The sequence below is a fragment of the Strongylocentrotus purpuratus genome, unplaced genomic scaffold (assembly GCF_000002235.5).
Source record: "Strongylocentrotus purpuratus isolate Spur 01 unplaced genomic scaffold, Spur_5.0 spur5_scaffold_16, whole genome shotgun sequence".
NCBI lineage: Eukaryota > Metazoa > Echinodermata > Echinoidea > Camarodonta > Strongylocentrotidae > Strongylocentrotus > Strongylocentrotus purpuratus.
The window spans coordinates 1,908,899-1,923,252 of NW_022145601.1; the positions used below are offsets into that span (position 1 = coordinate 1,908,899).

The window sequence follows — 14,354 nt, forward strand, 5'->3', positions numbered from 1 at the left end:
GCGAAAGAGCAGGATCAACATAATGTTTCCTGTTTTGAGGAAATAAAGCCTTGCTCATTCGATCATCGTTACTTAGTGCAGACGGTAACGCTCCATCCACATTATTGCTTTGAAGATCTGATATAAAACGAACTCTTATCATTTGCAGAGGAACGCCATAAATTGTAAGTTCATCTTTCTTTTTTTAACATTTTAACAAGAGTTACGACTACCCGCTCTAATTTACATCCCAAATCAAAGTTTATCCCAACAGAGTAGGATTTCCGGCGTCCCTATTTGTTTCCTTCAAGACAGGTGTTGACATCGTCAATCTTCTTTCAATATAATACATCAGAAAAGTCCAATTATACGTTTGTATTTGTAATTTATTATCATCATTTGTTTGTTTGTATTTCTTTCATATCAACGGAAATAAGTTATAATACGCATTGTTGCCCATAAAGTTAGAATAAAATCATTTCCATAAAATGATTGTTACAATTTGGTTTATTCTAGATATATAACGTTTATAATCTTCTCAGAACGATACTCTTAAGATCGATCTATACATTTTTGAGCACGTATTAACGTTATCTTTATAATCACCTGATCCACAAACTCTCCCTAAGATAATCAAGGGAGATTTTACCTCAGTCTCCCTGGTTTTTCCTTCTCCAGTGCGTCTATTGGTCATTAGTTGCTGGACTCTCCAAGGTTAATCAAGGCAGAATGAATGGCAATCATATTCTCTGTGCACATTAAGGCTGCTCCCGGTCCGTCCCGCGTAGGTACACGCGCGCATGCATATCGAGACCTGCGAAATACCGGACATTTGGCTAGCGAGAGCCCCACGATACCTGCAGGGCTAGTATCACAGTGCAGTGAGCTAGAGCAACGGAGATCATGAGGCCTGACCCGCCTGAGCCCGGGGTGGCTGCTGTAAACGAACTGGGGTACTGGGTAGATACACTCACGATACGTGCGAGAAGCAGTGCAGTAGACGGCAATATCTCAGCCATCACACAGGATATAACGTGAGTTTCTTTCAAATCTGTTTATCTAAGACTATGTCTGTAATGTAGAAAATATCACTGTCTACACTACAACCTAATTCAATGTTAATTGATGATAGATCTACTCGCCTAGATCTAGTGTATCAATCATGTTTGTTATTATTGTTATTTTATAATTGTATTTTTCGCAATGGGAGCTGAGCTGAGAAAGGGGCCCCGGAGGTGGTGGCATCCGCTAGGACCAGACAATAACAAAGCCATCAGGTATGGGGATGAATTCTTTAATAAAACCAGGGTATCTCATATCCCTGATAAAACTGAATTCTGTCTACCGGTACGTTTCCGTACACAGACGGTACTGTTTGTCGCAACACACAACAGGGGGATAATGGCTGACTTTTGCCACAATCCGACACATAATTTTTTGTTTGACAGGCAGAGAATTGACCGACTGAGCTGAGCCAACTTCCCTCCTCCAGCTCCAGTGCCTGCGTGATGAGATTAGGGTTAGGGCCTACACAAAAACATTGTTTCGTAAAATGTTGTTGTGACCCGAAAGAGGTTGAAAATCCTGATCTAGATTTTACACAGGGCCGGGGGGGGGGGGGGGGGGGGGGGGGGGGGGGGGGCGTGGCAATTCGTTTAGGGGGGTCGTCCTCCCCGGAAAATTTCCAAAAGTGCCCCCCAAAACAAACACTTACTATATAAAGACTGCAACACACCTTTAGGATCTGGAGGGTCCAAGAGAGCAGCGTTTAGACCAATACAAATGCAAAAATCTTTTCGCTCTTGTAATATCCTTCAAAATTTTCAAGTAAATATTGTAGAAAATAAAAGAGAAGTGTGAACAAAGTATAAATTGTCAGTTAAAAATAAAGCTGAGTTCTTGTTATGTGATTTGCATTGTGAAAGAAACGTGGAATATACAATTACTGTACACAAAAAGATGTGTATGGGACTACACCAACATGTGGCATAACATTCTGTCCCGATTGTTATGATGTTACATGCCATATTTAGAAAATTGAGGCATTTGAAGAGCCATGCTTTTCCGGAAACATTTTGTAATCTAATGTTCTTCCACACTTGTATAATACAATGATACCGCTCCGATTTAAACCACTGGAGTTATGACCACACGGGAACCCAAGGGCGGATCTACAGGGGGGGGGGGGGGGGGGGGGGGGGGGTTAGGTTAGGGGGTTACTCCCCCCCCCCCTCCTTGGGCTCCCAGGTGAAAATGTGATGTGCATAGAATAACGCCATCATGTGTCCAGACCCACACAGTATTAGTAGATGTTAGTAGATGCCAGGAAAACTTAAAAATAGCAAAAACAAAATCGCCTTGCCGCTCTATGGCTCGTGGACAATGGCTCTGCATCGCCATTGGGTCACCCCCCCCCCCCCCCCCCCTTGGCAAAAAGCTAGATCCGCCCCTGGAACCCATACCAGAAACTTATTATGGGCCCTTGGTCAGATGGAACTTGCAGCCTCAGTCATATCTAGTCTCGTTGTCATGGCTCATTTCAATTACATGTGTATGTATGGTTCTGGGTTATGGTTATTGTCAGCTCCAGTGCATGTCCTACATGTGTAACTTCATACATGGGTTCTGACACAAGTGCAAGGTTATCCATAAGATAACCCTGAATTACCTCATACATTTGCACCGCTGTGATACCCTACAAGCCATATCAGGACAATTAACCCCTTTGACAACCCCCCTCCCCCACCCCCCGGAAAATGACCCCAGTGGACAATTACCCCCCCCCCCCCTCCCCCCTCCCCACCCATGAAAAAATCTCAGACAATGGATGACTATAATTTCATGTATGGAGAGACGGTGCCAGGTAAAAATGTCAGAGGTAAAATTTCAGATTTAAAAAGTCAGAGGTAATAACTAAACAAGTAAGAGGTACAGCAACAAAATGTAGGGGGAGGGGAAATTAGTGCTGTCATAATATCTAAGCACTGTATCACACAAAATGTCAAGATTCAAGCTACCGGGCCAGTCCATTATATCTCCTTCTTCCATATCATAATGTATATTTTCTAAATGACTGTGGTGTATTGTACTTTGTACAAGTATGTCCTAAGGATAATACTATGTGGAAATTCGAAACTTATATTTTGTGATCAGGTTTGCATATGTACATTGTATATGAATTTCTAACCTTTTTTTCGATTTTCTATTAAAGTAGGTTGATGTTTTAATGTTTATTTGGTTTTGAGGAAGTAATTACATAGAATATTAAGATTGAATGAGATAAAACAGGGAATCAGTTATAAAGATTGCAAAGAAATTCCACAAATTCAGACATCAGACCCATCTTCATGTTGATCCCAGCAGACTGAGCAGAGCCTCTTATTATGACAAGAACACGGTGCACCAACAAGCCTACTGTATAAGAAAACATCAAGAAAAAGACACACATATGCTTCCCCCCTCATCAATACTTTATTACAAAATTTTAACAAACAATGTCAGAGCTTTGCTTGAAGAATGTCAGATAGTAGGCCTACATGTACATGTAGTAAACGTTGAGACATATTTAGCCAGGTATTTTGTAATGTGCTTTCGCCTTTTATGGCAGAAGTTATTCTATTTGTTGGTTTAAACATAACACAGTGTAACTGTATATAATAACATCATGTTTGTGATTAAGAAACGTGAGAGAAATACAGTTCAAGTCCTTCAAATTCCACTCGTTGTTTTCTGCCAAATTTATGGTGCATTTTTTTTAATGTGTAGACTTGTACAAATATATACTTGCTGGAATACAGTGTATGCCAGCACACATTTTATCAATCCTGCACCAAATATTGGAATATCCTTCAAACAATATTATCGTATACAAGCAGTCTCATGATTCTATGAATTTGTACAGTAAAACTATGTTTCTGATATGTTGCTCATGATCATGAATTTGTCAATTTCAGAGTTTGATCTTTCACAGCAAATAAAACTGAACATTTTGCCTTATTTGACATTTTTACTTGTATTTTTACTTCTGACATTTGTACACCAAGCCAAAGAAACAAACATGTAGACATGGCTCTACGAAATTAACCATGAGAACATCATATATTTTGGACAATGTAAACTTAGACCTAGGCAGTTAGGGAGGTGCAACCCAGCCCAGTCAGGGCATCTGATTTACTTTCCCTTTGAAATGTCAAAACATGAATAATATTATTCAAAAGCTACATTGTTAAGAGTTCCAGTGAGAATCTACCTTAATGGTTGTGTGAACATGTGCATATGTATGGAGTTAAACTGCATACTTGTACCCAAAGCTTTAGGACACTGTAGCATTTAATTATTTTGTTTACAGAATTTGCTCCAGAGAAGTAAGGTACATATATGTACCTAAATACTATTTTTATCAATTTTCAGGAAGGGTAGGGCTTCTGTTTTTTGTTTTTTTAAATTAATGTTAATAAGGTCATCAGCCCTCTTGTTCCTCCTATTCTCCTCTCTTTTTGCTTTTTAAATTTATTTACCCTGGGGGAGGGGGGGGGGGGGGCGTCAACCACTCGTTGTTTAACGTGTAAAACTGACTCTAGACATCTTTTTTTTTCTAAATTCAAACTAATTGTACCATCAAATCAAAAGATAGTCTAAATAAATCAATGGGTTTGTATTTTCTCTTTATATAAAACAAAAGGATATCTTAGACTTCAGACTACATGTACATCAAATTCAGCATTATGTTATAATTGTAGTAGAATAGGGGCCATGTTATTTTAACTGCTTGCACGAAAGAAAGAAATCATCAAATTTAAAAGTTTGTTTCAAAACATTGATTTTTAGATTAGAATCAAGTGTTTCTGTAAATTTGTTAATATTTTTTATTCGGAAAAAACAAAGAAAATCATTGAATACCAAAAGAGTACATTTGGAAAAGAGCCACATGGATGCTGGGAAAAGAAAAAGATTAACTTAATAACTATTTCCCAGAGGTCTTCTTTTCCAATCTATGTGACTTTACAGAAATGGTAACAATAAAATTGTGAGGTATACATAACAATTTATAAATCACTATTAATCAACAATAATCATTGATAAGATAAAAATTTATTAAAAACATAAACTTACCCCCCCCCCCCCCCCCCCCCCCCCCCCCTCTGAACAAAAAAGAGGGAAAATGTCGCTTTGTGTACATGTACATGTACATTATATAGCACCATGGAAAAATGGGGGGGGGGGGGGAGGGTGAATACATGCACTCAAATCCGACTCTTAACCTGGAATTTTACCTGAAGATGGCACTGTGCAGCTGGGTATGATAACAAAAACAGCAAACAAACAAAATTGAGACAGAGACAGCTCATCATAATTAACTAATTTATGTTAACTCATCTGTATACTGAGAATTTGTTCTTTTAGTTTTAAAGTCAAGTAAGAAATAATAACACAACAACAGTCTTCAAATCAGTATTGAGAGTATACTAGACACTGGGAAATGTGTGGATGGCAGAGCCATGGAGTCTTTGAGTGCAAGCTGTCAAATGTTTGAATCAAACAGTGTCAGAATATCTTTGGTTATGCAGATAGCATTTTGGACAGCTTCACATTTTATAAGGCCAACAAAGACTTTGAGAACAAAGCTAGTCATAAGATAATGTCGCCTGGAAAAAAGAGTGTACCACTTTAAAAGTTTGGAGGTGTACAGAATACTCCATTTCCTGTTTTCTATGTTTGAGAATAATTCGTCTAGCTCATCTTTGTATCTATTCATTTTTTCAACATTTTCTCTACTGTGTATGAACCAGGCACGTTGGCCATATTCAATAATGCTTATGGAGAACGAGGCATTTGTACAAACACAGCAGAGAGTCACTTGACAGATTGTTTGCTACACTGATGATGAAACTTAACATTCCATTAGCCTTTGATACAACATAATCAACATGATTTCACCAGGTCATTTTATTATTCAAAACAATGCCAAGGTATTTATATCGCGTAGCAACTTAAAATATATAATCATTAATATGGTAATGGGGTTGACCTGGGATTTTTTATTCGGTAATGCGCATAACTTTACATTTGGAAGTGTTCAGCTTCATTTTGATTGTCAGTCACTACATATTGACTCTAGATTTGTGCAGCTACATGAACATTGTAGAATCTGCAGCTAGATATGAGAGATTTAATTGTTATTCAATTAGTTGGAATGCAGAACTGAACAAAGTCTCTCCAAAATACCTTCCTTTAATACCATTTTGCCAATAACTCTCACATACTTATAAGGGTTATACTATGTAACAGCAACAGTTTCGAAATGTGATTGTACAGGTTTGAAAATCATCGCTACCAGTAGGTTAATAGTACTTCTCAACCAAAAAATCATTTTCGAAATAGTAGTCATGGAAATGGTTCATTAGATGGCACATATTGTACTACAATACATCTAGGAACCTGCGAACCCTTAAACAAGCCCTTGAGCCCAGCCACAAGAGACTTTGTCATTTGCATCAAATCATACTTATTCCACATTCTAATTTTACTTGTTTGAATATTTGTTTGTGGACCACCCTGAACATGTGGAAGAAAAGCCTGTTTAAAATTTAACAGTAGTACAGAGAGCTGTGATGTTTTGAAAGTGGTGATGGATCCATTTCTGCTTTCATGAAGTTAATTTCATGAAGTAATTTGTGGAACTCAACTTATTTCAGTCAAATGCATCTAGAATGGTCTAGAAATCAAATTTGCTGTTTTTTTAAGTACCAAAATTCCCTTTTAAGTACATATATGTTTATACTATAAAAGTGTATTCCTTTTGTATTTCCTAATCGGCCCTTTTCTATCAACTCTGTTATCGCCCTTTTTTTTATATATCGGTCACATATTCCTCTAACAAAAAACTGGACAGCTTCTTTTTTTTTTTACTAATCTTGTGACAAACAATGTAAAGAAAATATCCTAGTATGTGTCTTAATGTTGAAGACAGAATGAGCTATGGTATAATTTCAAGCATCCATGTTTGCTCTTAAAATGACATGCATGGCCCTACATGTACATATGCACATATTTTCTGATCAGTCATGCGCTTGAATGAAAGATGCAGTTTGTCCATTTAATTTCCATTCTGTCCTATAGATTTGGTAAAAGCTAAAATAATAATTATTATTTTATTTATAAATCCCTTCTCCCTGAGGATCCTAACCACCAAATAGCATTAATAACCCAAGATGTAACTAACTATGGTCAGTTATCTGCCCATGGCCATGATACTTTGAAATTTCTTTCAATATTTATACAAATAGAGCAAACTAAAGCATAACTTGTTTTTATAATTTCTGTGTGCAAAGTTATTCTTTGCATAATTTTTCTACTTCAAATAAAATGTTTCTCTATTTTGATCCCATTTCCACTCTGTTGCTCTATGTGATAAGGATATTCCTTATGCAAATACAATCTCCTACACATAATGATTGGCCTTTCTTTTAAACGTTATTGGATTTGTGTGTGTGTGGTGAGTGCGCGTTTTTTTGTGGTCACTGTTATGCTTAAGCACAGCACTCAATATAAAATGTTATTCTTTAACTCCAGCATGATTTCATTTGCGTTTCATATATTATTTAATATGTAGAGCCATCCCTTGGCTTTAGTATTTTAAGGAGGGTTGGGGATGATTTGTTTTCCTCACCCCTCTTCTGTTCAAAGTTAATGACTGCGATGGATTAGAACAACCTTTATAGTGACTTTGAGACCAATTTTGTGGACAGTCCATAGCAAGGTTTGGCAAAACTTTATTATTATATAATTGCCATGTCAAATGATAATCATAGCTGGCACTAACATGATATGAATCTTTTTGTTTATACACGGCATCTCAAAAAAATGTGCAACAAGATGTTGATTGGCAACATCTTAAACAGCACTCATTCATCCATTTCGCCAGTAGTGCCGTCTTAGTATCTTCTGAGTACTCTTTATGAATCGTACGGGGATCTAATCTGCAAGTTAGGATTTGTTTTGCTACATGTATATGTGTCATATTTTAGATGTTACAAAGAAAGCATGATGCATGGCATCACCGATAATCATCACTGATACATTTCAAATTGCTATTTCATTAGCAATCTCTGAAATGTCATGAATATATATTAGTTGAAATACATAGTACTAGAACCAAAAGAGAGTGCTCCAAGGAATTTCTGATGCAAATAATTTGTGCTTACTTCTTATTTATTCTTTTAAACTTACATGTAAAAAAAATCAGGTCCAAGATTCTGGTGAAGTTCATGTTGAGAGTAATTATAAATGTACCATCGGGGCCTACCCTACACTGTATACTGGATAGCTGTGATCTGCAGTTTTTTTTTGTATAGTATATTACTATGGAGGTTCATCTAGCGGTCCTTAAGAGTAGAGTATGATTATCTACACGTCTTTGCAGCTCCTGATTAGATTTTTACCTTCCTTCTCTCTCTCTCTCTCTGTCTACCACTCATCCCTCTTTTTTTCAATTTGCTCCTATTATGTCTTTCTCTTTATGATCGGAAGAGGTTGCGGTATTGTCATTTACATCAGTTTCCTATTTATGTATGAATGCATTTATGATGTGACTCAGAATGAAGTTTTTTTTTGTACTGTCTGCTGAAAGATGGAATGGTGTTCACTCATTCTTGTTCAACATTAAGTTAACCCCTTTGGCTCTCAGCATACAAAATCATGTTTGTGCCTATGTTAAATTGTATGTAACATCAATGGGAGACAAATTTCTGTATTACAAATGTATTATGGAAAATAAAACCAGAATCTTGAAACTTGTAAATGTATTGTAGACTAAGCATGCTTAATTAAATTCCTTTGAATTTTAATTATTTTACATGTTTTTACTGATTGTATCTATTTCAATATTTTTCTTTTGTATAACCCTAACTACAGTCTTCTTTGGAGCCATATGACAGACGTATACAGCTGAAATGGAATTTCCCTTCAACCGTACAATATTTCAGGGCTTATATTTCAGGAATCGGTGTTCGCCCAACGTAGCAGTTGCAGGTACATGTAATAATGCTATGTTTTATTTTATTTACAATTTTACATTTGCCGAAGTCCTTTCCCTGGAGATTATTCAAAGCAAAAGTATGTTCATTAAATGTATATACCTTTTTTCATAAAGTTTTCTTGTGAAATATCATGAGTTTTAGTCAAATTCCCCCCTCCCCCCACCCCTGTTTTTGTTGCTTCTTGCTCCTTTATATTTCAGCTAGCCCATAGACCTACGATATATGTTTAGGTCTTTTTAATTGAAATGAAAACATTGCTTTCTTCAGTCATTAATATGCAACATATGCATTATACACATATTGGGGATATGTTACCCCAAAAATATATAAGAGCAAATTACGTTAATGAAATAAAGTGTGGACGAGAGGCACTGAGCTAAAAAAAAAATTAAAAAAGGAAATGCAATCCAGGCTATGTACTTACAGCAGTAAGAACAGATTTAGGCTTCACTCAAGTCATAATGTAATTATTGTAATGAAGTGTTAAATATAGGGTCTGTGCTTGTAGACTAATAGGGAGCAAGAGAGGGCCATAGCAGAAACAGAAAGTGAATACATTTAAGTCATTTTAAGATATCTAATATCAAATGTAACTTGTCACTTTTTATCTCATAGAGCTACGTTTATATTAACAGCTGTGGTTGTAGTCTTATTCAGGAAATATCATAGGGAATGTCACTAAAATAAAGTCATTTGTTTACTCCATTCACAAGCTTTTAATACCCTATTGTACATCTCAAAGAAATCATGTTCACAATACAACTTTGTAATGAATGCACATTTCAAAAGTTGATGCTCAAGGCCATTGAAATTGCCTGTGTTGCTATGATATCGTTTGGTCAATTGAGACTTACAGCATTCATACATTTATTTTGTATAGGATTTTCCTCAAACTTCCACTGAGTTTTGTCTGTCATTTCTCTGCTATCAAGTTCATCAGTGTTTGTAGTGAATCTTCCCTCTCTTTTAAATACACCTTTTCATTATGATTAACATTTATAGATTCTCTAATGCATTGAACTAGCCTCTTTGCAAGTACACACTTTCGTATTTTCATGATTTCAATATTTGTTTTTACATGTATTGTAATGCTGACTCTGATAAAACAGTACTGGAATTGTTATGTACCTACTTTACGTTCACTCGTAAACGTTGTCATAGTCAGGAAGATGACTAGCTACACTATAATCATGATTCTATTAAACTATAACTATGCACATGTAATGTACTGTTTCAATTAAATCTTACTTACAGAAAAAGGACAACAACAAGTGGCACTATTCATGTATTCCTCCAAAGTGCTCATGCCAATCATGCCATAGCTGAACTTTCCTGAAAGACTGAGTCAATGAAAACTCTAAGGTAATTTTTTTTTTAAACTGATAAGTGTCAAAGCCTCACTATATATGCTTTTGTCATGATCTCTTCTTAGACTATACATAAATGGGGTTACAGCGTAAGAAAACCTTTCCGACGTTTTTAGGAGTATACCCATGAAATATATATTGAGAATAGAATATCCAGTCATATTCTACATACATGTATTTGAAGAGTTATATCTAGGGATTTGATATAATGACATGTTCGATAATGATCAGTTGTTGTACTTGATTAGATGCATTCATTCCTTAAATAAAGGCTTTGTAGCATACATGAATTTGAAATAGAGATCCCTCCTACTTAATTGTTATGTGTATAGAATTCATTTAATTTTTTTTCTTATTCGAGACCTTTTGCAGAACCCCAATAGAATCCATTTGATTTGTTTGCGTGATTGTATTTCACCATCCATGCTATCGTTTTCTTATTTCACTGTGCAGACTTCAACATATGTGCAGCATTTCAACCGAGAGTCAACACCCTCCATTGTAGTGTTCGGCAGGCTTTTCAATTGGAGTTTGGGCTGATTTCAATCGTAATAATAATAATAATAATATTCAGTTCCTGTATAGCGCATGATATGTTATGAAATAACACCTCTATGCGCTTCCAAAGAGCTTTGGAAATGATTACCCTTTAGCTCCGGCAGCCGTTATCAGGAATAATCCTGCCAGGTACCCATTTACCTCACCTGGGTTGAGTGTGGCAAATGTAGATCAATGTCTTGCCAAAGGACATTAGTGCCGCGGCGGGACTCGAACCGCAGACCTTGTGATCAACAGTCCGGTGACGTATCCACTCGACCACAACACAGGACCACCGCATAGCACTTTATGACTCTGTCTGCTTAAGCATGGTTGTTTCCTGATGCAACATCATCAACACATGCTTAATTTTCTTGCGTAGTGCTCGTATATCCTATATCCTGAGAGTTACTTTTATTTGTGTTACTTTATTTGGTCTGATTCACATTTGAACTTCCTGGTTTCTAGTGATGAATTATTGGCCATAATTGTAATTATCATTGCATGTCTACTTAAGATGTGATGATACAGAAGGGCTACAGCCTAAGCACAGCTTCATATGCTTCCAGCCCCCCCAAAAAAACTATTTAAATGAATCACAAGGAGTAGAAAGAGAAAGAGAGAGAGAGATGGGGGAGGGGGTACTAATATGAAGGGATGGGATGGGGATTTTCAGCTATCAATGAAATTGTTAACTGACATATATTATCATTAATATTTCATTCACATGTTGCAGGAATGTCTGATGTTGAAATAACATGTACGTGAAGGTACAAAGTAACCACATTGTGTAACATATTTCCTAGTGAATGTTACCAAATATGTCAATGTAAAAGTGTTCAAAACGAATAGTCCCACCATTATTGTCGCTTGATAGGTCTGAAACCATGCTCTGTAATTGCCAATATTACAGTATGTGTCTATTTTCATAAAAAATTACACAGTGAGAGGGATCAAGAAACACTGTTTCAGTTCAAATGTACTATTCATAAAATCGAGATGGAAATCATTATCATTTCTCTGTCTATAACTATCTGATGCTTAGCTCCAAGATTAAGCGTGTAAAAGTAAGTGCAATTTTGTTCTCTTCACTCCAACCACATTGATTTACTGAGCATGATTCTGCATAAATTGATGAGGAAATGTAACAATACACTATAAAAATGTGTTGAATTTTAAAAAGTTGCCAGTTTCCGAAAAGTAAATCAACTGAAATAGGCCCTACAAGGATATTAATTCCCATTAATTGATGTCTTTGTAATGCATGTTAATTTCTATAATGTGATATCATCAACTGTTTATATTTCATACAGAAAAATATAGAATACAGAAAATTAATTTCATTTGAAATGAAATAAAATTTAAAAACTATATATATATATATATATTCAAAATGATAGTGTTAGATAATTTTCAGATTGATGAGAATGGATAAGGATTTACGATTTGAATATATATTTTCTATGTGAACCTACTAAGATGTATGTACATCGAGTTAAATTAGATATTTGTCTACATATGCTATGAATGGTTTTTCAAAATGTGATGAAATTCAAATGTACATGTATATATCCAATCTTGTTGTTGTTATGGCTTAAATAACTTGGAGGACTAGGAGATATAAGAAACGTTGATTAATTACTCTTGATTGATTATTTACTCTTCTTTGCATCGTTCACTCTAACTGGCAAAACAGCGACAATTAGTAGACACACAAAAAAGTATTGCCAAGGCAATTTTATTTCTCTTATCATCCTGTAATGTATTTTTCTCTTCAATGTTTTGCAGTTGCAATGTGCAGAAGTTGGTATTGCTTCCGGTTCTAGGACACCTACCCCCTGAACAACCATTCCCCCAGTGCCCTACCCCCTGGACACCCACACCCGGATAACCACCCTCTAGGACAACTACCCTCCTGACAACTATCCTAGGGGGTAGTTGCCTGGGGGAGGGGTAGTTTTCCGGGGGTAGTCGTCCTAGAGGGTGGTTGCCCTAGGGGGTAGTTGTCCTAGGGGGTAGATTTCCTAGAGGATGGTTATCCGGGTTGATGTCCAGGGGTCGGTGTCCGGATACGATTACTTTCCATGAATGAATCTAAATGAGCAAATTATCATGCAGTATCATGAATTTCAATTGTTCTTTTGCAGGGAACATTTTAATTTATATCATAGCTAGCCAGTTCTGAAATATCCTCGATTACAAATTACCATGCTCAAAAGTTGGAAATTATACATGTAGTTTTGTTTTCATTTTTGATATTGTATAAAATAGCGTATGCAAGGGTTGTCCAAATCGCATCACAAGTATACAACCGTTTATTTAAAATTAACATTCATATGTGTTTTCTGGAATAAAGTTTGTTATTTTGTATTATTGTCCATTTCATTCAATTTTCACCAACTTATTTGTTCAATATTTCTACTTTTCCTCAGAACATGTGTTGTGAAGTTTGAATATTCCTTGTCGGTTTCATTATGCCATGAAAATAAGCTCATAAATGTAAATGCCCTTTTTTGCCCTCCTTAACGATTTTAGATATACAGTTAACACATGAATTATTCATACCCCTTTGTATATTTGATTTTTTTTTTTCTTTTTTCTTGTGTTTTTCGTTATTCAAGAATAAAAGGTCCACTAAGGGTAAATTATATGTTGGCTTTAATATATTACATTCTCAAGAAATGTAAATCGGAACAAATCAATTTTTTACATACTAATTTAAAAACTTGGTAAGGGTATAAATAATTTGTTCAATGTACATGTAGTGTAACATGTTTCAAAGGAATGGAAGTTTGATTTGAGTGTGCATTCGTGTTAGGGAGGAGAGAGAGAGAGGCCGGGGAGGGAGGGGGGGGGGGGGCACCAGTATTTTTTCGCCACTTTTTCAGAGAAAGGCAGGCACCTTGGGGTTCATTTAAGTAAAACATTTAATGCTGCTTCCTGGAAATTGAATGCATATACGTAAGAACTGTTTTTTCTAGAGTTTTGGAAGAATTATTATATTCGGGTTAGTGCAGCCTAGACAACCAACATCACAGGCACGTACATACGTTTGGCATTTCAATTTCTACTGTTTGTAGCCATGAAGGCGTTAACTTTGTATATATATATTAGTTTTATGCTCTTGTGACTCAAAACAGAATTTCACGTTGACTAAATTTATGATAGAATATGTGATTGAATAAAATCACCAATCATTTTAATTTCACTCATTAATTTTCTTATTGCCTTTTTCTTTATAAACATGTATGAATATGATACAAAGAAACGGTGTTTAAACAAATTATTATAAAGTATTTGCCATCACCTGGGCCATGGACATAAAATTATAAATTAAAAAAAGTAGGCTTATATGCATCTTCTCTTTGTGTTTTGAAGAACATTCTTCAGAGAAATACACATGACATGAGATCATGATTTATCTCTATACATC

The 14,354-nt window shown here is 35.8% G+C and overlaps 1 long non-coding RNA gene across 1 annotated transcript; it reads left to right on the top strand.

Moving 5' to 3' along the window:
• The first annotated feature begins 763 nt into the window (after window positions 1-763).
• LOC115924443 lies at window positions 764-11,092 on the top strand. The gene is made up of 4 exons (XR_004064301.1): window positions 764-1,013; window positions 8,893-9,009; window positions 10,272-10,379; window positions 10,838-11,092. It is a non-coding gene; the product is annotated as an uncharacterized LOC115924443 (long non-coding RNA).
• The last annotated feature ends 3,262 nt before the right edge of the window (window positions 11,093-14,354 follow it).